This window comes from Miscanthus floridulus, chromosome 15 (genome assembly GCF_019320115.1).
Source record: "Miscanthus floridulus cultivar M001 chromosome 15, ASM1932011v1, whole genome shotgun sequence".
Taxonomy (NCBI): Eukaryota; Viridiplantae; Streptophyta; class Magnoliopsida; order Poales; family Poaceae; genus Miscanthus; species Miscanthus floridulus.
In genome coordinates this window covers 20,886,866-20,913,926 of record NC_089594.1, presented here as the reverse complement: position 1 = coordinate 20,913,926, position 27,061 = coordinate 20,886,866, and the positions used below count along the sequence as shown (strand labels likewise).

Sequence of the window (27,061 nt, the reverse complement as noted above, 5' to 3'; positions counted from 1 at the left end):
TTTTATGGTATCCGACATAAGTCTTCTTCGTGAGTAACAATAATGCAAAAACTTATTTAGTAGGCAAAATAGGCAATTGTTTATACGTGAAACATATAAATCTAATTTATTCCATGAGAATTTATAACACATTACTTCAAGTAATAATTGCAACTAAGAATATCAAATCTTTCATATTAGTCCTCAAACTAATAAAGTAACCATGAACTCTTCTATGAGTTTAAATAATCCACTTAATTCAACAAGAATTAAAACTTAATGCCCCACCACCACTACTATCAATACTTCAGGATATGAACTTAAAAGACAATATACGCACATGATAAGTTTTCTTCAAGAAAACTCTTAAATGTTTAATAAAATACCATTCCCGCATGTCTTAGTTTCTATACTTGACAAGCGGTAGCTTCATGCTTTATATTCAATAATTATGATATACAGTCACAAGCCTTCAGGGGGTGTAACATATGCAAGCCACACATTCAAAGTTATTGCAAATATCCTGATTTATAAAGCTGTCTAAAAAAATCCTACTCAATTTCTACTTGAGTAATTTATGATGGTAAATTCAAATACTTCATGTATTACATTGCTCAATGATATTCTATACACAGGAGACATTTCTTCGAGATCTTATTTACCATCTTGTCTTATAGACTTTTAATACAAAGCTTCAAGATATTGTTTATAGAGTAGCACTTCAATGCAATATGATATTCTATAATCATAATTTAGGAGTTTCCTCATGCAGTGAGTCCCACAATATATTTGTTATTTCTCTTGGCCATATACTCATTCTAAAGAGTAATCAGGAAATATACAATCTTGAGTTTACTACACTTCAATGGTAGTAAAATTCCTACATGGATTTAATAATGACCATAATTCTAATATTCACAGTATTTCAGGATATTTCTTTTTCGAAGACGTGCATATTAACATAAGTTGGAGCATGTGCATATAAGTTTACTACATATAAACAAGTAGTAAGGTCCAAAAAGGTAGTGGGTATTTATTCAAATATTCTTAGAAGCATCCTATCATTTTCCAGGATTATGGTATATGCAAATTTTCAAAATTAATACCAAATATTCATTCATCCCAAAAATTCATTACGCTAGGAAAAATAAATATGAGCCTCTCAAAGGTGATAAGTCTAAGGTCTGCAGGATTTCAGAGAGCTCATATACCTTAAAATTTGTAGTGTAATCATTCAAGATTTTATTTTTATAATTATATGGTATATATACACTATGCTAGAAAATGCTATCAGTGACGCGGGTAGAGGGCCATCAGTGACGCGTAAAAAACGCATCACTGATTTTGCGTCTGTGATAAGGGCACATGAGTGACGTCACTGATAATGGCTATCAGCGACGCGTATAGCCCAAAACGTGTCACTGATAAGGGCTATCAGCGATGCGAGTAGCCAAAATGCGTCACTCATAAGGGCTATCAGCGACGCGAGTAGCCAAAACGCATCACTGATAAGGGTTATCAGCGATGCAAGTAGCCAATACGCGTCATTGATATTAGTCTCAAACGGCGATGCGTGTAGCCAATACGCGTCACTGATAATAATTTCGAAAAAACAAAAAAAAAGATTCTACTAGGGTCCTATATTCATAATCCATGTTTCCTGTTTCCGCAATAGATACAACTTTTGAAGCAATCCATTTCTTTACAAACATTTCGATACAACTTATGCTACAAAGAATCAAATCAAGGAGTTGTTACCTAGAAGATGCCTAACAGTACGTAAGCAACTAATACATAGTATAAGGATTTTTCTTAAGATTGAACACATTGACTACATTGAGTGCAATAGTACATAAGAAATGACCCAATTAATTCCATGAGTCAACCTGCTCCCAAACAAAACAGAAGACATGCCAGTCTATTAAACTTATATTTTTTTCCTACGGTACTCGAGGACGGTCTGCATTAGAAAAAAAAGATATACATTAAGTTAAAATGATCACAAACACAAAAGGCTGTGTAGTACAATACTACTGAGACAGTAGGATACCAGAGGGATATACAGTTCAGTGCAAAAAGAAGACAATAAAAATGAGCTGAGCAACTTGGCTGACTGTTGGGCAGTAAAAGAAGACAATAGAAATACCCACAGGCTGCAATGCGAGGCTAGCGCGGAATTTCCTTATCATATCCTGTTCCGAAGTGAAGTTTAGATTAACCTGGACACAGAAGAGTGAACTTCAGTCACTCTTATCAAAATACAAATCACTTAACTGCTTTAGTGAATCAACTTATGTGAGACACGCCCAAACAGATAGTGATGTTATTTTGAAAATGGCACTTCACACATTAAAAGTTAAACATACACTTATCACTGGATCTGAATTTTCGTAGGTAAAAGTTAAATATACAAGTGAGTCACTATGACTTCTGGGCTCTTCTATAATATTAGTAAACTAGAACCTGAGAATCAAATATGATGGTTTCTTTGTTTGTAAAATAAACGGCATCAACACTAGTAGAGAAATGACATTTGATCCCTCGGCCAAAATTGACTTTAGTCCCGGAATTTTTTTGCGCCCGGGACTAGACACACCTTTAGTCCCGGTTGGTGGCTCCAACCGGGACTAAAGGTCTCTGCCCAACGGCTACTGCGCCAGGCTGTTGTGGCAGAGGACCTTTAGTCCCGGTTGGAGCCACCAACCGGGACTAAAGATCGACTTTTACTCCCGGTTGGTGGCTCCAACCGGGAGTAAAGCTCTAGTCCCGGCTGATGGCTGGGCCCGTGGCTGGAAACAAACCTTTAGTCCCGGTTGGAGCCACCAACCGGGACTAAAGGCCCCCCTATATATCCCGGCCTTCTTCTTCCTCCCCGAGCCGCCCGAGCTTCAGTTCAAATTTCAAGCTAGTGTTCTTACTTCCTCCATCCATTCTTCGATTCATCCATCAATTTCTTCGATTCCTCTGTCGATTCTTCGGTTCTAAAGGTTACCAACTTCATGCTCTCATGTTTTATCATTGGCTTATCTCATTTTGTTCACTACAATATATATATTGTTTTTTATTGTGGTTTTTTATTTGTAAGCAGTTTGAGCTCAAAATCACTTAAAGCTTGTATATTTGGATGAAGGAAGGTTAAAGTAGCTATTAACCGGGAAGTGTCATGATGAGACGAAGATTGTGATGGAGTACCGAGTGAAGGAGGGTCCCAACAAGGGTCGTATCTTCTATAAGTGTTCGGATCGCAATGTGAGTTATTTTATCGCATTTGATGATTATGGTTAGTTTATACCTATTTTCATGATGATTGTGATTAAAGTTCTAATTTTTTATTTTAATTTTAGTGGGATGGCACTGGATGTTCAGGCTTCTACTGGGAGGAAGAGTATGTTGAACTCATGACAAAATATCTTGCACAACAGGCAGATACGGTGGCAAATGAGGCAGTGATCTAGCCGAAGAAGCCCAAAAGATGTTGAACAAACGGTGGATCTGTCTGTTTTAGTTGGGATTGGTCGCGAAATCCTTGTGCTGCTGAAGTGTATTTTAGCTTTAGTTTTTTTAGTGGTAGTTGGGATTGTCTACATTGTAGCGAGGCTTTCTTAAATTTATAGCTTTTGTGGTGGCATTCATGTTGTATAATTAACTAATTATGTTCTAGATTTTAATATGGTCTTTATGTCATATAATGCAGATGAGTCGGCATTGGATGTACAATGCTGATCGCCGCTGCCAAGAGTTCATGGACGGCGTGCATTCTTTGTTACGTGTGGCCGAGGCAAACAAACGCGATGGTTTCATGTGCTGCCCATGTGCCATATGTAAGAATACGATAGAATATGCTTGCTCAAAGACTCTTCATTCACACTTGTTCAAGTCGGGTTTCATGCCAAACTATATTTGTTGGACAAAGCATGGAGAAATTGGGGTTGTAATGGAAGAAGGTGAAGAAGAACAATGGGGCGAGGATGACATTTTTGCTGAATATGGTGCCTTCAATGGTACTGCAATGGGGGAAGCAGAAGAAGAGGTAGGGGCAGAGGAGGAGCCCGCTGATGATCTCGGTCAGGCCATTCGTGACGCACAAAGAGAATGCAAAAATGAAAAGGAGAAGATCAAGTTCGACCGCATGCTAGAGGATCACAAGAAATTGCTATACCCAACTTGTGATGCGGGGCAGAAAAAGTTGGGTACCACACTGGAATTGCTGCAATGGAAGGCAAAGAATGGTATATCTGACAAGGGATTCGGGGAGTTACTAAAAATCCAAAAGAAGATGCTTCCAAAGGATAACGAATTGCCCACCACTACGTACGAAGAAAAACAGGTAGTCTGCCCTTTAGGATTAGAAATCCAAAAGATACATGCATGTCCTAATGACTGCATCCTCTACCGTGGCAAGGAGTACAAGAATTTGGATGCATGCCCTGTATGTCACGCGTCGCGGTATAAGATCAGGCGAGATGACCCTGGTGATGTTGAGGGCGAACGCCCCAAGAAGAAAATCCCTGCCAAGGTTATGTGGTATGACCCTGGTATATCAACGATGATGATTTGAAGGAGCTAGTTCGAAAGTGGTCTTTGAAGAAGATGGCCACACAATTCCAGACTTGGAAGAAAACCCTATACAACACATACGTCAAGAAGAACTTAACGCCGAATTTCAATACTACTAGGGACACGCTCTCGAAGTTGAGGCCCTATTGGAATGATTTCGTATATTACAAGACATCGGTAGAGGGTGAGGCACGGATGAGAAGGAACCAAGAGAATGCCCAAAAAAAAGGTATACCACCATGACATGGGATCAGGTGGCAACGAGACTGCCATTCCCAAGTGGCAAAAAATGGAAGCGGACATTATTGCCAAGGGGATCGAACCAGAATCAGCCACTTGGCCCAAACGCGTGAAGAATTGGTTTTCGGTCATGCGGGAAGACTCGACCCTGAGACCGGTCTGGCAGTGTATAGGCAAAAAAATCAAAACAGCAGCACGCCGATTGGCTTTTGCTATACAAGCTAAAGAGATTGGTGCGTTCAAGCCCAATAGAGAGAAGGATGAGCTGACGTATGCCATCGGGACTGCTGAACACAGTGGCCAAACGAGAGGTTTAGGACGCAACACTTCATGGCAGCATGGTTTCCCTAATGACAGGGAAACCTACCGAAGCCGCCAGAGAAGGAAGGAGGAGGAGGCAGCGCGGACCGGAATGTTGGAGGAAGCGGTGCTTCAAGCACAGGAGTGAGAAAAAGCAATGGAAGCAAGAATGCAGGAAGAAATCAGAAGACAAGTGTAGACAGCAATGAGTGCCTAGAGGCAGGCATCAGAGCCAGGAATGAATGTTAATATAATCCCCCCTGGTCAGTTGAAAAGTAGTTGTGCTTCCACTGAGCTACCAAATCAAGATGACGCAGCGCTGTGCTTCCCTATGGATGATGTCACTACTCCTATGACATAAATTGAGCTACATATTCCAAGGGAGAATGACACAATCAAGGTCACTGTCAGTGTTTTTACTCCTCCAGACCCTATCAAGACACCAAGAATCTATGGGGCACCAATACCACCTGGATATGCTAGGGTCTTAGTGGATAAAGTGAGCAAAGGTTATGACGATCTAGCTCTTGAAATTCCTGGAGGTGATGGAGAGAAGACTCTAGAAGAAGCAGAGAAGGCATACATGCTATGGTGCAAGCGCTACATCATTATGCCCGGGGCGTCTACTCCACCACCAGCAGACATTAGGTGCGGACAAAAGTTAATGAAACAATTTTTTACTAATTTTCTATGGGCATGATTAATAATAACAATTTACTTATATCTCATTATTTTTTGTACTCACAAAGTAGGGCCTCCGCCAACCTAAGTCCAATTGTTGCTTCTCTAGATCATCATAGTGCTCCGGGCAATGATGATGCCTTCGAAGGCATTGCTGCATCCCCACCATCTCCAACTCCTCCACCGCCTCCAAGGAAGTCTCCAACTCCTCCGCCGCCTCCAAGGAAGTGTCCAACAATAGCTCCCCCGCCACCTCCAAGGAGGTCTCCCATGCCTCCCCCGCTTCCAAGTAGGCCAGCTCCTAAGAGGTCCGCCCCGCAAACGAAGCCGTTGACCTGCCCGCCAGCAAAGAAGCAGAAAGCAAAAACTCATCCAGTTATTCCCCAAAAACTATCTTACGAGAAAAGTGAAAAGGAACTAAAGGATGCAGTACAAAAAGAAGTGCATGATTACTTTAAAGGTGTAAAAAAGGCACGACAAGCGAGGTTGAACCCAGAGCCATCGTACTTCTAGCTACCTCCAGATGAGCTAAGAAAGAAGGTGGACCAGAGAAAACGAGATTCTCTTAAGACCGCCGTGAAACAATCGGACTATGACCACTCTCTCACCAAGTCATTTGAGGCGGTGCAGAAAAAGAAAGCAGGGAAAGGTGTTGCACAACTCGGATAACAATCACAACAATCAATCCCCCCTTGTTGTTCCTAACGAGTATGGTTCAAACCTAACCTTACTGGAGGAGGTCGGCGGCTATGATGAGTTTCTTCGGTTTTATCAGGACACTGGTTTGAACCTTGTCGAAGTGCTCGCTGAAGGACCATCTGCTCCGGAAGTGGATCCTTATAGGAAATATCAACCAGGCCAGAGTCTATACAACCCTAAAAAATTAGGTGAACTGGGTACGCAAATGTACCTGCTAAACCAGTGGTACATGGCGGCGTCTAAAGAGAATCAGATCTTTCTTCCTGTCAGAATTAGAAACCACCATTACTTCCGTGACAATGACATTATCTATGTCAAGTTTCCAGAATTACACCAATTATGCCACATGGACTCTCTTGACAAAAGTCTCATTAGCTGCTATTGTCTGTAAGTGTGATTATTTTCTACTATATTAAAGTGTGTGTATATATATATAAAACTACATGTATATATATATAAATTATCCTCACACTATATTTTCATATATGCATATATCACATGACAGAACTAAGAAAGAGAAAGGATAATGATGTTGGTTTCGTTGATCCAAATGTCTTATACAAACACCCTAACCCCCCGCGTGATTATAAGCCTCAACCCGAGAAGAATCTCAGGGTGTTCTTAGTGAACCAACGCAACAAGAAGGAAATATTCTTCCCCTACAACTTCAAGTGAGTGTTAAGTAATTAATGTCGATCATATATGGGACATTTGTTCAATTAATTCCTTAGCTAGATAGCTAATAAGTTATCTCTCATATATATATATATATATATATATATATATATATATATATATATGCAGCAATCACTGGATATTGATGGTCATCGATATGGCCAATAGTAAATTGAAAATCTTAGACTCGTTGAGAAAACCGTAAACAGAGTATCAAGACATGATAGATATTATCCAAGGGTAATTAATTTAGTTTCTCTATAACAACTATATATATAATGGCGCCGATCTCTCAATAATTATATATTAAAGGGTAAATTATTTTTTTATTTTATTGGACGCAGGGTTTGGAAAAAGTTCATTGAGGAACAAAAAATGAAACATTGCAAAGCACCACTGGGTGTAATCTTATACAAAGTAAGTACTATACCTACATTTATATATATATTCAATTAACACCATATGATGATTTCAATTCACCTAATTGATTTTTTGTCGTAAAAGTGGGTTCTAAGGCAGGAGCAGGGGAACAACTACTGCGGATACTATGTTTGTGAGTTCATCATGGCGTACTCAAACAGAACTACTGAAGAGATCATCAAAGTATGTATATAAATACTTTTTCCTTTATATTATTTCGATCGTATCTTTATTGCTCTCATCTGTATCTGTATAAGTAATCACATGACCAACACACATATATATATTAATACTTTTTTCTTTAACTTTTATTGAAGACTGAATGGTTGAAGGAAAGAGTCATACGACATGACCAACTTAAAGCAATTCAAGAGACTCTAGCAGGATTTCTGAATGACGTCGACCCCAATGGCGAGTTCTACGATGACCCGAACGAAATGTGGAAGCCAACAAATCAGGAGGAGTGAATTGTTATCCCAAGGACATGAATTTATATATATGCAAAACCTTTGTAATATATATATATATATGCACATATTATGTACATAAAATAATATGTGTATATGATCATCATATATGCATGTACGCATGTACGCATATTCGTTTGTTATTTATTATGTACAATGTTCGAACGAAAACTTACCCGTGCGACATATATATTACTATTAGCAGCGTACAAACCGTATTCGAAAACCTATTTTAATATCAAAACTAATCATCAATTAAAAAAAAGAAACCAAAAACAGAAACTAAAAAAGAGAAAAAAAAAAAGAGGAACCTTTAGTCCCAGTTGGTAATACCAATCGGGACTAAATGGCCTGCCCCGTGGCCAGGCTTGGAGGCCCCTTTTAGTCCCGGACGCCCAGCCGGGACTAAAGAAGGATACCTTTAGTCCCGGATTGGTAGCCCCGGTTGGAAAACCGGGAATAAAGGGGTTTCCCAACCGGGAGTACAAAGCGTTTCTGTACTAGTGCAAAGAGAATAAAAAATTGGTATGCCTGACAGTTGCTTTATTATAGAATAAATGGCAGTACATATAACTCCTAGCTACTTCGTTTCCTCTCAGTTCAATGTAGACCAACTGCTGCCAGGCTACGATAAAACAGCAGATAGTTAATTAAGATAGAGAGGTCGACAGCAATATAGAATTTCTTTCTAGCAAGATCAAGTTCCCTAACGGTACTTGTTTTAATCATTAACCTGCACTGAGTTGCAATAAAAATGATAATTAGTTGTCATATATAACTACATAAGCAAATAACAATCTACATTTCAAAAGGCACTGAAAGGCAGAGCAGCATATATGACTGACAAGACATGTATACACCAGTGATTAGATCAGATCTGAATACAAATAGCTAAAGAAAGAAAAATCACTCACAATGTTGTTAAATTTGTGACCAAGATTTCTACACCAAGGAGAGGAAAAGAAAAAAAGGTAAATCTTACCAAAGTGCTTACGGAAAACAGCTTAGTACAAATCTTAAAAGGCAACTTACAATTTCCTAAGTGCAACCATCTATGAGATGGAGTAAGGTGCTGTCCCAATGAAGCTATCTCCTGCAAGATTTCTGCATACCAGGTAGTTCTATGTAAGACCTAAATTATTTTTTATAAAACATAAATAGGAATGATGAGGTACACATCAGACAAGACTCACAAGCTCTGGAGATTAGGAAGAAGATTATTATAAGAAATGTCACTGCCTCCAAGATTATTGTTGTTCATATCCCTGCAGAACACTAAAGTATGATCAAGACCAGAAAAGACATGTTGTCCGTAAACATCTGAGCGTTGACATTTAAGAGAGCATGTGATGGTGTATAGACTAGAAACTATAGCTAAACTAGTACAGGCCGCTGGTTCGTGTTATAGCCCAAGGGGTAATTTAGCTGGTATCCCAGATAGCGAAATACATCATCTCTAATTCAGGACCTCATGCCAGAAGAAAATCCCCATACAAGTACACCTAATTATGAATAGGACTGGCATTCCTACAGCCCCATCTATGATCTATCCCATTCTCGCGCATAAGCAAGTCGGTCTGATCCTTTCAGAAATCAATCACGGATCCAAATGCATAACAAACAAACCCTAACACCGATGCAGCAAACAAATCCACAGGTCAAGCGAGTGTGTAACAACCCGGGTTTTTGGAGAAGCCAAAATTACGAACTTTTTAAAAAATTTCCTGCAAAGTGTGTAGCATGTAGTCGCTAGGTCAAACCTAAGTCAACTAAGAACAATTTATAAATAAATTGTTGCACTCATCTAGAATTGATTGTAGGAGCTTGCCGGAGTTTCTTAGATGAGTTAGGATTTTGTGTCGGAGTGCGCGAATCCATAGCAACTTTGTTGTCAATCCTTTTATCTCTTCCGAGTTCTGCTCGATCTCCTCCGGAATTCCTTCTCCTTTTTTCTCATGAACTCCTTTTGAATTCCCTTCAATCCCCTTTATCTCCCTTCATCTATTTCTCAGAGTGTAAAATAGAAAAAGACTAGGAAATGGGGGAGAAAAAGGAAAGGCCAATCTGGCCCATGATCAGCAACCAGCCCAGGCACTGAGCCAACCGAGCCCAGCCTCACAGCCTGCCCGCGGCCCAGCCTGCCCTCCACCGCCTTGCTGGCCCGCTCGGCCTTCCTCTTCGCACAGGCCCGCGCAGGAGCAGCAAAGCCACAGCCCAACTCCTCGAGCTCGACCACGCCTTGGCCCAGCTCGCGCGCAAGGCCTACCAAGCGCCCCCACAGGCCCCACTCGCAGCCCACGGACACAACCAGCCCGCCAACAACCACCAGGCCCTCTCCCTCGCCGCGGCCGCTGACCATAGGGCCCCACCCGTCATCCCTCTCCTCCGGTCCCCCTTTTTCCTCTATTTTTCGCCCACAAAACAGAGGAGCGCGGCGCTAGGGCAGCATCCAAGGGCACCGCTGCATCGCTGTCGTCCGTCTCCACGCCACCAACCCCGCGCGGACACCACACTGGCATCCGCTGGCCGACAGGGTCACGCAAGGTGCGTGACTCACTGCACTCGCGCCCTGCCGTGGCCATGGCAGGGGCATGGCCCTGCCCCATCCCTGTCCCCTCCTTTTTGACTAGACGACGCTGCGATCACGCGTGCGATGCCCTCGCGGTCACCCTACGACCCTAAAACCCTAGCCTCGGAGCACCCCTGGGCCTCTGGTTGCCCATCCAACTCCATCCACCGTCCGCCCTCGTCATGGCCAAGCTCGGGCTATAAAACCACGAGCCCTGGAGCCCTAGCCCGCACCACTCCGCGCGCCGCCACCAACGGCCTTCTGCCCATCGCCGAGCCAGAGAGTATGAGAGAAGGAGAAGAGAGGGAGCTAGGAAGAGGAAGAAGGGGGAGCCAGAGCCACGATGACATGGGAAGCGCCGTCGACTCGTGCACTAGCGCACCCTCGTCGCGACCGCAACGTCATCCTCCGCAGCACGCCAAGTCGGGGAAATGAAGAAGAAGAGGAAGGAGAAGAAGAACGCCGCCCGCCGGAGTCCGTTCATGGTCGTTGGAGATGGGGACGACGCCGATTGCCTTCTTCCTCGACGCGGGTCGACACGGCACTACTACCGATCGACACTGCACCGCCTCTCCACAGCACCACTATCCTACCACCACGAGCCCTACGGTGAGCCCCAGCCGTTCTCTATTCGCCGCGCACGCCGTCGCCATAGCAGCCGCCGCAGCGTTCCTACTTCGCAGGGATGCAAGACTGGACCCTTATGCCCCACGGAACACTACGCACGCATGCACACCTTCACCAGCCCTCGCGTAGCCTTACCAAGCCCTGGCGGCTCATGAACGCTGTCGCCGTCCCACCTCACCGCACTCGCTCGCCATGGCCACGGACCACCACGACGCCGCCACATTTCGGACTCACCACGAACTCTGGGACACCAAAGCCCCAACCAACGGACTCGCCGCATCGCAGGACGCGCCTTACGCCCGCACAGAGCCGAAGATGAGCTCCGAATGCCTTGGCCGCCTGACCTCGCCGGCGCGGACGCGCTCTGGAGTGCCGCGGTGCCATACTTGTCCCCGTTACCTCCGACCGCCTCGCTCATCGGGAGCGCGCCGTTGAGCTCCGCCCTGACCCACCGTATCTGGCCATGGTGAAGATGAGGCCTAAAGCCCCTCCCTTGCCGCCGTTCATTGTGGCAGTGAGCTCACCGGAGGTTCGCCATATGCCTTTGCCATGCACGGGCTCCGCCGTGCTCTTTGGTCACCAGGGGCAGATCCCTTGACCCCCGGAAGGCACCAATTGGAGGAAAAGGGGATTCTTCGACCCTGTTAGCGACCCAAATCCCCTCACCGTCGTCCGCTGTCGGCGCAGCACCGCCGACGCCGCGATCGACCTAGCCACGACCCCTGTAGTTGACCCTGGAACCCTAGTCGTGCTCGTTGGAGCACCGGAGAACCGACGCGCACCAGTGGAGCCTTGGTAGTGCCCCACGGCGCCTCGCCACCATGACTCGACTGTCCCGCGCTGCCGCACCGTGCGCACCGGCCGCCCGAAGCCCCGTGGCCTCGCCGCGATCCCACAATAACCTTCGCCCTGACCACGCGAAGCCCTAGCGCACCTTCGCTGCAAAGCCGAGCTGCCAGAGAACGCACGCGAGCTCGCCGCCGGCAGGACCTCCGTCGCGGTAGGAACAGAGGGGAAGAGAAAAGAGAGGGAGAAGTAGCGCCATGAGCCCGATCCACGTGAACCAGAGGGAGTAAGGAGGAGATGCACGTGGTCCACCGTGAACCATGTGCGCGGTTTGTGGACCCGTGCACTGTGGTCCACTGTGAGCCAAACCCCCATGGACCCGAGCTTCAAATGCAGCGACGCCATGCACCCGTTCCGCCGTGAACCCATGAGAGAAGAGGGAGAGGTGGACATGGTTCACCGAAAGCCGTGCCCGTGGTCCACCAGGCCTTGCCCATGGGTGCACCATGAGCCGCTCCCACGTGCACAGTCCAGACCAGGCCCGTTAGGAGCCCGAAACCACCACGTGGCCATCTTCCAGAGCGACACGTGTTCGGGCCAGCGCGGCCCAGACCGGCCCATGACCCGGCTCATAAAGCCCGATAAGAGCTCGGTCGTTGTTGACCGTTGACTGGTCAACGTTGACTATTGACCGACCCCACCTGTCACTGACTGCCACATCCCTGACCAATCACAGCATGCCACGTGTCGAGCCCTGGATTATCCTTCCTTTTTCTTTTTCAAGAAAAGGATTTAACCTTTGGAAATTCATAGAAAATCCATACGACCTCGGAAAAATGTGAAACCAGTTTCCACATTTTTCTAAAATCATGCTCTACGCCATGGACTTGTCCTCATCATCCTGTTTTGCGCTGCACCGCGCGGGACCGAGACTTGCCTCTTTTTGGACCTGCAATCTAGCCCCGTTGTCTTGCCGAGCGCCTTCGTTGCCAACCCTAGCTGTGTTCGACCACACTAGCCACCTCCTAGTTAGTTGCCGCCACGCCCGGCCAGCCATAGCCAGCCTTTGGCCAATCGCAGCCACCTACAGCCAGCCGCAGCCAGCCACAGCGAGCTGCAGCAAGCCACACCTAGCCACTGAAGGCTGTAGCTGGCCACAGCCGGCCAGAAGCAGCCACAGCCTTCTGGAACGAGTTATAGCAGCCCTTCTGCTTTTCACCCTTATCATTCATATCCTTATACACCTACTCTTCCTTCGCTTGACATGCAGGAACCATCCATTCCTCTCGTCACTATGGAAATGTGCTACTCCATCCGTTGTGGTCGTGTCGGTTTAGTCCTTGTGTTCGCATTGTTGGTTTGGTTCTTGTGTGGTGTTTCTTCGTTTAAGGACCATGCCTCCGAGCCGGCCGAGGGATCGTACCTCGTTCGACCATTTTGGTCGTGGGTTCGCCCCACCGTGGTCGTAATGGCGAACATAACTCGCTCCCTCGCTTTTAGTTGACTCCGACGTACTACGATTATTAGTAACCCGGTTGAGCCCTAGGACTTAGCCATTGTGGACTGAACCTTGGTGCAGATATCACCCACACACAATGAGCCCTTTGTGGCCTAACCTAGTGGACGAATCGGGATATGATGATCGTAGAAGACAGATGCCAACTTGTGTAGGTAAAAGCTCATGGCCGCGAGTCCCCTCGCCATGACCATCGGGCTCTACCTCTTTTTCGCTCGTGTTTATCCTAGCCATCTCGTATGATTGTGCCACCTGGACCATAGCGCTCCTTCAGATCTAAGCGGTGACAACCGCATCGCTGCGAGCCGTGGGAATAGCCTTGTGCCTTTTAGTTGCACGATCGTGGAGCCCTATGAGTTGGCTTGGATCATGGGATTGTGTCTTTCTTCTTCCAACGTTCGTCCATTCCATGATGAGTTGGTCGAAAGAGTGCGGATTCCATTCTTTTCTATCTTGCCCTCAAATCCCTGTCGATCCTGTAAGACGTGGATTCAGCCTTTCGCTTGTTTGGTGTTTATTGCCCTTTTGATTCCACTCATTTGATTCCTGTCGTTGCAATGGCGAGAGGATGAAATGAAGGTAAATCATGTGCCCCTCTCTATTGGTTCTTTCGTGCTTAAGCCCTTTTATGATTGTACCCCATTGGACCGTAGCATTTCTGTGGTTCTCGCGGTGACAAACCTCACCGCTAAGAACCCTAGGGATGTCTTAGTGCATTTAGTGCACCTAGGTCCTGGTGCCCTACAAGTGGATTGAGCACTTGTGTTCCTTGGTGCGTCGCTCCATTCCAATACCCTGTATTTTCCATGGCGCGTGTATTGGAAGAAGTAGACCACTGCCTTCGTTTATCTCTCTTGTTCCACCCTCTCTTAGTTCTCGTCAATTACAATGGTGTACGGATTGAGAGAGAGACCGGAATTGCTTTAGCTGCTTCTTTCGATTCCTGTCAATCTCCATGATGCCCGGATCGAAAGATCGCAAGCCATGGTGTTTGCTTAAGATGAGCTAGGGTCTTGGCCATTTTATTAGAGCCGTACAGGTCGACCATGATTGGCCCGGGAAGTATTGGCTAGGCCTTGACTTAAGCTTGTGCTTGGCAAACAACCACTCCTGATTCTTGGCCCAGGGATCGGACATCTGCCAAGAGGGCTAAGTCGTTTCCTCTTTGGTGTTCCTTCTGTGTCTTGTCGTCTTTTCGAGTACTGAATGTTCTCTTGCCTTGAGTGTGTTTCATGAGGTAGTTGCATCAAGATAATGTTGTTCGGATCGGAGACTGCTAGAGGAGAACATGATCAACGACAAGACCATGGAAGAGAACAACTACAAGTACGTTGTGGATCTCAGAAATGGACAATAAACAGGTGCCACGTCCCACCCAACCTCGTAGATCCTATTTGGCATGCAATAATGTAGATTGCTAGCGCTTTACTTTATGCAAATGAATTATGATAGGTTGCATGGTAGAATTGCTTGAAAGCCATTACCTTGTTGCAACCTTACACTTGCACACCCGCTGATAGGCTAGACACGCTTGCTTAATACTTCATACTTACTACTTACTTCTACTGCGCATTATATCTGTGATGTGATGCATGGTGGAGGATGGTTGTGAGTGGCTATGGCACTTGGTGCCGAGGATATGGTAAAACATGTTAACCAATGGGGAGAGTGTTGCGTGTGTCTTGGGTGTGTGGTGAGGGTTGAGTCGACCAAGCAGGAATACATGACGATTCGTTGGACAAGTCTTGCCAGGGGTGCGACCTGGGCATCCCCGAGAGAGTTACCTGTGGCGGGTATATGTGACTTGAGGTGATCTCGGGGTGGAGAGCCACTGTGGAGCGGGAGGTGCCGTTGAGGCACGGGGTGATGGTTATCCCCACGAGAAGATGTCCTGCTTGGTCAAGCCTAAGGACTTTAAGTGCTAGTTTCCAGCTTCATGGGAATCCCTTGCATTCCACTCGCTTCCTTATGGGGGGAGACGGCCGAACCACTTGGTAGGATGGTGCCACTACTGCTAAGTTGTTAGCGGATAGTGTAGGGAGGTACGGGCATCGGGACCCACACCCTTCTAAGACAGCATAGTGACCTCTGGGCCCGGTACTATGTCTCACAGTCTCAGCGTGCCGGTTTCTACCCGGGGTGGCCCAGGGCTGAGTGGTAGGGTGGCATCGTTCTAGGCTAGTAGGCGGCCGGAATCTGCCTAGATGATGTACAACATCAATGATGGCTATCTTGTGGGTATGTGAAACCTCTGCAGAGTGTATGGTCGATCGATCGATACATATGCCGACTTGTCGGCTATGGACCTTTCCTGTGTTCTGTTACACTAGACCAGAGAGATGAGTCTTCTATCTACCTCCTGGGTGTTATTACCTTCTGGCCGTGGGCCGTTGAGACAGGCTCGAGAGGGAGTCGTGCCTGCCGACTTGAGAGTGAGGCGTGGTGAGATGTGTGTGACTGGAATGGGAGAATGTGTGTGGATGAGATGGATTAAAACTTGATGAACTATTATTATTATTATAATATTGATGATACTTGCATAGGAAAACCACAGCCATATATATAGGCCTCTTGATTTATCCCTTTGCATTCCACCTACCACAAAGCTTACGCAAAAGCATAGCGTGGGAGCCAGTGGCCAGTACAAATCGTACTGATACTTTGGAACCAGGTTTGGACGACATCTTCGACGACAACGTTGGAGAATGGAAGGATTAGACGGTCTCGTGCCTACGCTCAAGTTTGGTTCAGGAGATGAAGTCTATGCCCGCTAACACTCTACGCCGACTCTGATGATGCCCGTGAAGGAGGAGCCTCCGCTCGACGACATGTTTCGCCAGCTCTGATGACGTTTAGATATGCCCCCGCTAGACTAACCATGTATTAGGTGTTTTCCCAAGTAATGTAATATCTTGTAAGCCTGTAATCTCACGATGTATGACTGTAATATCAACTGTTATATGATAATGTGATGGGGTGATCTCTTGGGACTATCACATTATATTTCGAATCCGTGGATTTCCCCTTCGTGGAAAATCGGGTCGTTTCAAAGTGGTATGATGGAGCAAACAAATCCACAGGTCAAACAAGTGGTACGAGCCTTGTACCTAAACCATTGACGAGGCAGAGGCCTTGTACCTACACATGACTAGAATACTCTAATTTGCAAGAGCTAGACTAATAATCAGCAAAGTTTAAGCATATAAGCATAAATAACTGTTGACAGTAATTATGGTACTATAGGCTGACTGCTCCATGGCAAATTCTAAGTTTAAATATAAGTAAAATAAAACTGTAAAACGGCTCCATGCTCCCGTAAAGCCTAATTTTAAAAAAGGGCACCTGCAACTAGCTGTATCAGATTCCATCGATGAAAGAACAAAAAGATCTTAACACTACATATATGGATGAATATTGAATAAGTACAGTTCTTTGGAAGATGGTACATAGTAAGGATAGGCACTGTCGAAAAGGGTAAAGAAACAACAGAGCATGCAGTGTTCTATATGAAATATGGAAGTAGAATAATCTCATATAGAATTGTCAAGTAGTGAGTTAACCTGCTACTGTGTTATGGTCATGGCTGTCGGACTCTTTTTTTGTTCCAATTTCATTGGAGAAAAGAAAATGGTTGCCCATATATACAGGAAGAAATGATTGCATATCTTAGCAGGCACTGTACACTGGAGCTGAAACAGTAAGGCCTGCATTGCAGTGTAGAAAATTAGACGAAAATTGTGAAACCAAATTCTCAAACCTGGTTTATTCTTTACTTTGAGGCATCCAAACACTGGTGCATCCATGAAAATGCAAGCCATTGTTTTAATAAACAGAGCAGCAATAGACCAGGCAAAAGAGTGTGTGACTTAAAATGGAAAACTAAATTCACAAACCTTGTTTGGTGTTTACTTTGAGGCACTGAAGCATTGCTACGTGGGTTTTAGTAAACAGAGCAGCACAATGTGCGTACTGAATGGTGTCGATTTCGAAAGTTGTAACTTGTGCAATACTACTCAAAGTTGTAACTTCATTAACACATATTTACAAGATAAGCATGTTCGTTAATTACCTGCATTTGCTAGAGTGGTTTATTACCAGCTAGAAGCCAACATAGCTACCTGCAGCCCTGCAAACATCAAAATTTAAGTATAGGCTGACTACAAGTCATGTGCTCACAGGTCAATGTCTTCAATACTATACCTCGCACAAGAACTGTCCCTTTATAGATCAGTACTTCAGGTGCCTAATGCAGTTTGAGCACTCACATTCCACTCCACACATTCTACTGGACGATGAGCTTCCTCGGTGCACTGAAAAAAAAAGAATAAATATATGGTCTGTTGATTATGTAAAAATAAACTAATCAGTTTCAGCATTACATATTCTTGTATGATGATGCATCTAATCACAGTGTGCTTCTTGCTGAAGACTGTTGTGTGGCAGTTCAGTGTGCATATACTTAGTATACCGGCATTAATTTCTAAAGCTTGTTTATTAGACTAGAACTCAAACTAAAACTGTAAAGCAGAACCCTCAGCCGATTCATCAACATACAACCATACATCCGGGTTTCTTCATGCTCAGTTATGCTAGAACTCAGTTCATCAAGGCAGTAATCAAGTACCTCTTGTCAGCAAAAAACAATCATTCCATAAGTAATACTTAAGCAACCCATATGGTTGCAGAGGACCTGCTATTTCATATATATACAATCAAAAGATGGTGTTCCAGAGGACCTGCCCTGTTATCTAAATATGGACGATTTATGAATTTGGCTGAGCTGCATAACAGCATCATGCCAATAATGCTCATGGATCAGGCAACTCAATACCGCTCTATCAGGAACTAAGCTAGCAATCCCATTAACTAATGCCACACTACAGAAATTCCAACTCAATTAAAATTTAAAACTGAATTAGATATGTATGTAGCGCAAAGTAAAGATTAGTTTCAATACTTAGCTATCAAATTGCCATCTGCGCATATGTTCAGGTTTCATACAATTTTTTATATATTGCATAAAAAATGAACTGATTAGTTCAAAAAGCCAAGATAACTGGGCCTAAACAAAACACAATCTGTTGCAACTGAACAAAGAAGATACAGGCTGATTAGCTACTTACATGTTCACCTGATGGAATATTGGTGCCGACATGCTTGACTGAATTGAGGTCCTGAACTTGGCTGAGAGTAGTGCGAGTTCATGCACGTCCTTGTCGTCTCAGATCCAGCTTCCTTGCCAGCGCCCCTCCGGAAGAGTAGGACGAAACCGTTAGACCGCTGATGCGCCATCTAGGGTTTGGGGATGTGAGACGAATGGGGATGGAGAAGGCCACACCTGGAGTAGTGGAGGACTGGATGGAGCGCCTCCTGCCCCTACGAGATCCGGTGCAGATGCGGGGAAGCCGCGGCGTCGTGGAGTCGCGGAGGGGCGGCAACCTGCTGTCCGCGCGCTGGGGAGCCGCATCGGTGTGGAGGTAGCGGACAGCCAGCATAAGACCGGGCAGCGGGGGTGGCGCGAGGGGGGGCGCGGACGGGCTGCAGGGAAGGGCTGGGACCTCGGAGGAGCACCGGGGGAAGGCGGAGTCGTGATCTCTGCTCGTGACATTGCTGCGGTGGGGGAGCGATGAGAGGAGACGAAGAGGGATGCGACGAGAGAGACGGGGGCGGCGGCTTGTGGAGAACGGAGTTGAGTCCGTCTGTACCCAACTTTTTTTTTGAGCAACCCGTCTGTACCCAACTTGGGCCTGCGCGTATTACTTGGTCCTGCCTTGCAGCCCAAATGCCAAATACATCTGACTTGTTGTCCAGCCGGCTGTACCAGTGACGTGGATTGTTGAGAAGAGTCACTGATATGTCCCTGTATCAGTGACGTGTCTAGGCAAAACGTGTCACTTGCCTTATCAGTGACACGCCTGAGCAATACGCGTCACCAATACAGCCATATATCTGTGACGCGGCTAAGCAATACGCGTCACAGGTTTTATCAGTGACGCGTTTTCTTTGCAAGAGTCACTGATATATTGTTATTAGTGACGCGTCTTGTTCCTGGAGTATGGGCAACAACTAATCAGTGACTCTTCTCATTTACCCACGTCACTAATATTCTTATAGTGACGTGTTTTGTTTCTGAGTCACTAATCAAGGTGTCACTGATAAGCTTTTCTGGCATAGTGATATCCATAATGCATGATAAATAAATACATTTAAAAATACTGATACAAAGCATATATACACAAGCAACAAATAAATACTTTAGGTCGTTCAGCGACCTCACACAAACAGCAGCTTGCGATGTCGATATTATGTACAAACTGCAGCTTCAGGCTAACAGGCAACGGCAAGTAGCTACAGGTGGATTGCACTCAATCCAGGCACGGGGAGAGAAAATATTTTAACATCAGAGCTTCAGGCTACTCCGTGATGAGCGGTCGGAGCACGAATCTCGGCGCGTGCAGGCAAAAGACACGGACGATGTCAGCTCATCTGCATGGGGTCATCGCACTTAGCAGGATATTTTGCGGCGTGCTGGCCGTGCCATGGGGCCTAAGGGGCAACTCGAGGCATGCGAGCCGAGCTGATGCCAAGGGCTCCTAGATGTCCTAGTACAATGATTCCGAGGAGGTCGTGTGGCATACGGGCCACATCGCGACTACAAGTCGATACCGGATACAAGTGAAGTACTATGTGCGTTTACCGTGTAGGCAGTTCTAATTCGGAGTCGTGCATGGTTCAGACACGATCCTATCTGGAGCACAACGTCAACAGCAACACGTCGTTCATGGCTTAACGATGTGATGCGTTCTAGCATCAAACAAATTGGCGCATTGTGTTAGTGCAGCAACACTACATACACGCTGGTTTCGCCGTGAACTAGTCTTGCTCTTGCTTCCTGGCCGTACTGTAAATAGACATAGCTAGCTCTCGTAACTTCATGTTACATGCATGTTTGCTATATATTGTTAATACGCACATGTGTGGGGATAGTTTAGTTGCTAACTTCTTGTTTGCGACTAATTTCATAGATTGCAGCAAGCAAGCCGTGCATTTGTGCATATACATAGCGTTTGCATATATATATACTATACATGTACGTCTATCTACTGCATGTAGAAATTAATTAGATCAAATATTAGCCCGATTTAATAGTCGGACAAATGCAATCTGCAGGATGAAATTCTTTATCATACGGGATAGAGGATGCCAATTTGATCTACCTCATGTGCCGCGTAGGGCAGTGGGCTAGTAGATACATACCGCGTAGGGCGCTTGGCATAGTAATAGATCAATCTGCTTGATGACAACGGTACATATCGATGCAGTGCGGATTTATAGCAGGAAGAGGTAGCAGATCCGTTCCGCTAACAACGTCAGCGATGTCGACGTTGTCGATGTAGTCGTGGCGAGGACGTCGGCACGGATGTCAACGTCGAGGTCGGCGTTGACTTCAATGGCGATGCAGACGTAGAGCTTGTCGTGCTGATAACGTGTAATAAAACATATCATCAGCGGTTAAGATCTTTCCCTCTCTGTATCCCATGATCAACACAATAGTAGATGAAAAGTATAACGAGTAGACACAAGATAGGGAGACTATTCTTTAATCCTCTTAATATCCATAATTACAACATAAAACTCCCACGTATATATAGTCCTGTCAAGGCCTAAAAGTTTCGGTAAGAGTTCACGTACAAATGGATTAAGATTAAGATTCCTCCTTTTTCTTTCCTGCATAAGTGCTCCGGCCAGAGATGGAATTATATATTTTTCTGAGATATGGACACAGCCGGCCGGGTCAGTTGAGTTCGAGTAGAATACGGAGTCCGATTCGTTTCCCAACTCCAACGATGCAACAGATGATGGCAGACGACGGACCCAGCTAATAAAAAATCTGTTCTAATAGAGTACGTGTAAATTAGTACAACTCATGGGAAATTAATTAGGATTAGTCCATGAACCCGTGCGAGTCCATGAACCCGTGCGGATAGAAAACCCTATTTAATATATATTAACTAATCAAAGTTTCTTCGTATCACTAATAACTTTCATTTGAATCTAGAGTTACACGCGTGCATAGAGTTGGATTTTTTTCTTATTAACTAATATTCTTGAATATTGAAATCTGTACCTTTAATTGTTTTCATGACTTGTAGTCTTTTGTATGAAGAAAATTTTGAGGTTAATGTCATTACTTAGATGTTTGGTTTTTCATTTATTGGTTTATTATATTTTGCTTGTGAACGAATGCCATCCACATAATTAAGTCACTGCTTTGACCTTGACATACCGTAGTTTCATCTTTCAAATTGCATGTTCAAAAGGATGTGGCAACATGATTATCATGGTCACTGGTTGACATAGACCACTTAGCTTAGTTGTGTAGTTTAACATTTTTGTGAGATTGGCTAACCTTTTGAACATCGTCGGAACTATTTGTTACCAATTATTTTACCAAATCAATAAGATAGATTGGCTCGTTATAGATTTAGGATAGGCAGTATTTTTTGGAGACTTTTGTGAAATTCGGAGTCGACGTTTATTAATTGCATGTCCCATGATAGATACATTTGTTTTTTATCCTTAGGTTAATGTGTTACCATAACATATATTTTAAACTTTTTTATGAAAAAGTGTAGATTCTTGGCTAAATTTTTATCTACTATATTGACATAAAAAGTCATTACAATTGCTTTGCAACAATTATGATATTGAATTTAGAAAAATCCATTACAATTGCACTGCAACAATTAAAATGTTAAAATTACTATATTAAATAATTTAATTGTCGTGTAATACTATTATTTTATAAATTAATTACCGGTATCGACATAGCATAATATTTGTATAATATAGAGTAAACTAATTTAAGTACGAATGATTAATAATTTATTCATGATTTAACTTATATTAGTAATTGCATGTAGTGTTTGTCATGTTGAATTTATTATATCATAGGATTATATGTGTAGTACTATCTCTGTCGAATAAAGAATGCAACTATGAGTTGCGTGCCCAATAAAGTAGTTCATGTTTGACCAAGTTTTTAGTAAATAGTATTTACAGTTACTCCCTTCGTCCCAAAATAAGTGTCGTTCTCGCTTCCCGAGAAACAACTGCCGGCAATTATATGTTAAAATATATAAATATTTATGTTAATTAATTAGTATCATCGAAAAGATCTTTCTGTCTAGTTTTTTAACAAATTCATTTGAAAATATAAATATTACACGTATTTTTTATAAATCGAGTCAAACTTGTGGCACGAAAACCCAAAACGACACTTATTTTGAGACGGAGGGAGTATGGATTTAAATTAATTTATTATGATAATACACACCATAATTAATCTAATGGTATTTGTTTGATATAATAAATATTTATAGTTTTTTATATATAATTGGTCAAACTTGACATAGTAAGACATGATATTGTGCTAGAATTGCATTCTTTCCTGGACAGAGCGAGTATTATTTATATACCATAATATGCATAAAATTAAATTAACAACATTGACATGTCATAATGTTTCAGTAAAATATATATTGCTACATGATTTGTTAAGTGAATATTTTCCATGTTTCATAAGTTGTTAAAATTAATATTTATTCTTATGTATACATGTTTGTTTGATATACACGGTGAAATATAACAATATAATTATTTTATTTCATGATTATAAAATTATGTAAATTAAATATATGTATCGTACTTTATTGATATTATTTTTTAATAATATATATTATGATTTACGTGTAGATTTTAGAGTTTTTTGTTTATTTTTTTATAATTGGCTAAGGTACATACAAATATAAAGGTAATTCCTTATATTATCGTTCACAATACCATACTCCCTCCGTTCCAAAATAAGTGTCGTTCTCGTTTCTCGAGAAACAACTACCGGCAATTATATATTAAAATATATAAATATTTATGCTAAGTAATTAGTATCATCGAAAAGATCTTTTTGTCTAGTTTTTTAACAAATTTATTTGAAGATATAAATATTGCACGTATTTTCTATAAATCGAGTCAAACTTATGGCACGAAAACCCAAAACGACACTTATTTTGGGACGGAGAGAGTATATGGGTATGTTAAATGCTAATTAGATTATTATTTAATTTGAATTATCTTTCATAATGATAAAGGAGGATAATTTATAAAATCACTAGAAATTATTTTTAATTATCTTTCACAGTAGATGTGGTTAATTTAGATACAACGTTAGGGATTAAATTAATAATGACAAAGTTGGGTAATTTAGATGTAAGCTAGCGTGTTATTTTTAATTATATTTTATAATGGCCTAGGTGGGTAATTTAGATACAAATTTAGGGGTTATTTTGAATTATCTTTTGTAATGGCAGAGGTGGGTAATTTACATGCAAAATTAGGGGGTTACTTTATATATTTTTCATAATGACAATGGTGGGTAATTTTTTAATAAAACTACGACAGATCTGATGGCTATTATCGACGAAGATAATTAGAGTCTACCAAATGAAAGGCTGGATGTTTCTGATCATTGTGAGAATTTATAGGACTTATCTTTTTTCCTAGCGCATCTGGTGAGAATTAACGTGGTGCCTACGTTGAGGCCTCTAATTAGTAATAGTAAGATGCCACGTATTTAGACCAGTCTGAGTGCAAAATTTCACAGCATGCCACGTATTTAGACCAGTCTGAGTGCAAAATTTCACAGCACGGCATTGTTTACAAGGCTGCCATGTCATTGATTTTGGCTACAAAATTATAAAATTTTATGTGGATTTAAAAGAACTATATATAATATTAATTAATAATCTTTAATCTCTTCATCTTAGAAACTGATATGATGTGGTATGTGCTGGAGATACTATTATTAGAGTATGTAGTTCAACCAAACTTTCCTTTATCAGCGGACTACCTCATTGCACACACAAATATATATCATATCATAGGACTTGGTCCACACATAATGATTACCACATTGCACACACAAATATTAATTGTCTACCTTCACCTTCATTAGTTAGCATAATATGGTGCTTACATAGATATTTGATTCCTCCAAGGTGGTTTCTACAGTTATCTGTCAAGATAGGAGGCTTCCAGTGTACAAGACCAATGCATCACTCGCTATGTCGATGAACTTTGTAAACGTCCAGCAATAATATTCTGCCATCATCCAAGGTCCCCATATGCTTAGTCAGTTCCCAGGTTTTGGGCATCTGTATGTTATACTCCTTTACCCATACACTTTTGTTATGGTCGACCAAGAGCCATATATTGACATAGTTGTGGTGTTCATTGCTTGGACAATTAATCTGTCCTGACGGCGTTACCGTCTGGGATTGGTTCCTGATGGTTTTCCGAGGGAAAGTTGACCTTTCCTGACAGTTCATCCCTGACGGCTGATCCGTGATAGTTGTCGCCAGGAATAGCCTTCCCAGACGGCTGATTCCTGATACTTTTTGTCAGATGGTTCTGGCCGTCAGGAAAAAAGTTTTCGGGGTAGTGTTTGTCTCAAGATAGGAGGCTCCCAGTGTAAAAGACTAGTGTATCTCTGAACCCCTTTGCCATCTCCACGAAGTCGGTAAACGCCTTTGTGCTAGGGTCATAGAGTAGAACAATATCACGAGGAGGAAGACGCCATTGTTCTTCGTTGTCCAACACCCTCGACAACAAAAGTATTCTTCCATCAAACAAGGCCCCCAATGGCTTGGCAGGTCGTAGCTGATTCTTGGGCATTTGTATGGTATACTCCTTGACCCACACACTCTTGTCAGCATCAACTGAGAGCCATATGCTTGTATATGGGTAGCTGTTCACATGTACCCCGTGAACCATAGCCAAGATTCCCTTGAAATCGATTAGGGCAATGGACCCTATCGCCCCGTCCTTCTGATACCCCAATGCGGGGCCATTGATCGCCTCTATCTTCCACTCTTCGCTCTCAAGGTCGAAAGCGGCTATGCGGTTCCAGCGTGCAGCCGCATCACCATTTTCATGGACGTCAACATTGGTCTTGGGCTCGATAGGCATGAAGTAGACAACCCCATTAACAACGGCCATGTGTTCCCACCTAGAGCCAGTAACAAAAGGAGGTGCTGACTTACGCCTCCATGTCAGCGGCTCGGTGCCGCCGCTCTTGCCGTCCATGATACTGGCTACCTGCTAGAGCTGGTGGTGGTGGCCACCACCATCGTCTTCGTTCCTCAGGAAACATCCCTGGCGGAGGACCAAAGGGTGACCTTTTAGTCCCGGTTGGTATCACCAACCCGGATTAAAGGTCTTCCACCCGGGACTAAAGGTACCCCTGTCGATGGGGGATCCATGGGATCCCCTACAGGCAGCGTTACCAGGAAGGCCCACAGTCCAATCAATAGAAGAACGGATCGAAAGCAACGTGCAGAACCAGGACAGCAACTCGGGTTATACAAGGAAAGATGCCCAAAGCATAGCTTAGGACTCCAACCTTGTAATCCGAGTATGACTCAAACAACTCTCTCCAGCACATAGACTATAAAGGGCTGGTGAGGATACCCCTTGTAAACAACATATACTCAATACTCAAAGCAACACGACGCAAACAGGCTAACGCCGACTGGACGTAAAGGCTATTACTCGACCTAGTCGAGGGCCCAAACCAGTATAAACCGTGAGTCTCTTTGCGTAAACCACCGAGTTCCGCTATTCGCCAAAGCCCGAACAACTGTCCCGGGTACCCCCATGGCAGGCTATCAGTGGTAAAACATCGACAGCTGGCGCGCCAAGTAGGGGCTTTCAACGAATTTTTTCTTGAGAGCTCAGTGGACCTCGACCTCAAGATGACATTTTCGGAGGGAACAACCTTCATCTTCGGATCCTGGATCTGCGAAGCTGACGACGACGACAAGCTGCATACCCGTCTCCAAGAACAAAAAGAATCCGACGATGAAAGAAAACCCATCAAGAAAGAACTCGCTGAGAAGATGATGAAGCTTTCGACTTCTGAACCAACTCGGAGAAAAGAAGAAAGTGGTTACGAAACCGACACGGAGAAGGAGATGGAATATGACTCCAACTCGAACACAATCTTCAAAGCGCAAGAGCCACACCTCATCAGACTCCAAGACACGGCCGCAATCGTAAAAAGATACGAGCCGTATTGTATTCACCCAACCATCTAGCGTAAGAGCTTAGAAATCTTCGGACTGTGCAACTCAGCATCAATCTACCAGAACTATACTCAAGACAAGATGAGCTTAGCAAGAAGAATACTCCTAGATGGAGAGCAAGAAGGACTAATCATGACTATGACCCCAGAAGATTGTGTAGTACACTGGCCGAGTTCTTTCACTCCAGAAAAAGCCCAGCTTAGCAGCTATCCCCAAGAACTACCGTACCAAGAGGGAAAAGAACTCGGATCAAGCTCAGAAACCACGGACAGTTCGACTGAACGAGGGCCGAGACGTCGTACAAGAAGAGCTCGAAAGAGATACACCATATACATGGCGGAACCATTAGAACAGCCACTAGTGCCACTTCAGATCCCTGACATCAAGTCATCTGATGAGTCAGAAG

The 27,061-nt window shown here is 43.7% G+C and overlaps 1 long non-coding RNA gene across 4 annotated transcripts; it reads right to left on the bottom strand.

Moving 5' to 3' along the window:
* Window positions 1–1,869: 1,869 nt before the first annotated feature.
* On the bottom strand, window positions 1,870–19,225 carry LOC136509362 (uncharacterized). 4 transcript variants are annotated; one of them, XR_010772337.1, is made up of 9 exons: window positions 18,640–19,225; window positions 17,717–17,826; window positions 17,586–17,642; window positions 17,077–17,220; window positions 9,212–9,283; window positions 9,051–9,122; window positions 5,822–6,092; window positions 2,130–2,198; window positions 1,870–1,939 (listed from the first exon to the last, which is right to left on the bottom strand). It is a non-coding gene; the product is annotated as an uncharacterized lncRNA (long non-coding RNA). The 4 variants fall into 4 exon arrangements; XR_010772338.1 differs by lacking the exon at window positions 5,822–6,092 and adding an exon at window positions 8,933–8,960 and having other exon boundaries at window positions 1,906–1,939; window positions 2,126–2,198; window positions 18,640–19,218; XR_010772339.1 differs by lacking the exons at window positions 1,870–1,939; window positions 2,130–2,198; window positions 5,822–6,092; window positions 9,051–9,122; window positions 9,212–9,283 and having other exon boundaries at window positions 16,801–17,220; window positions 18,640–18,764; window positions 18,855–19,206.
* Between the last annotated feature and the right edge of the window lie 7,836 nt (window positions 19,226–27,061).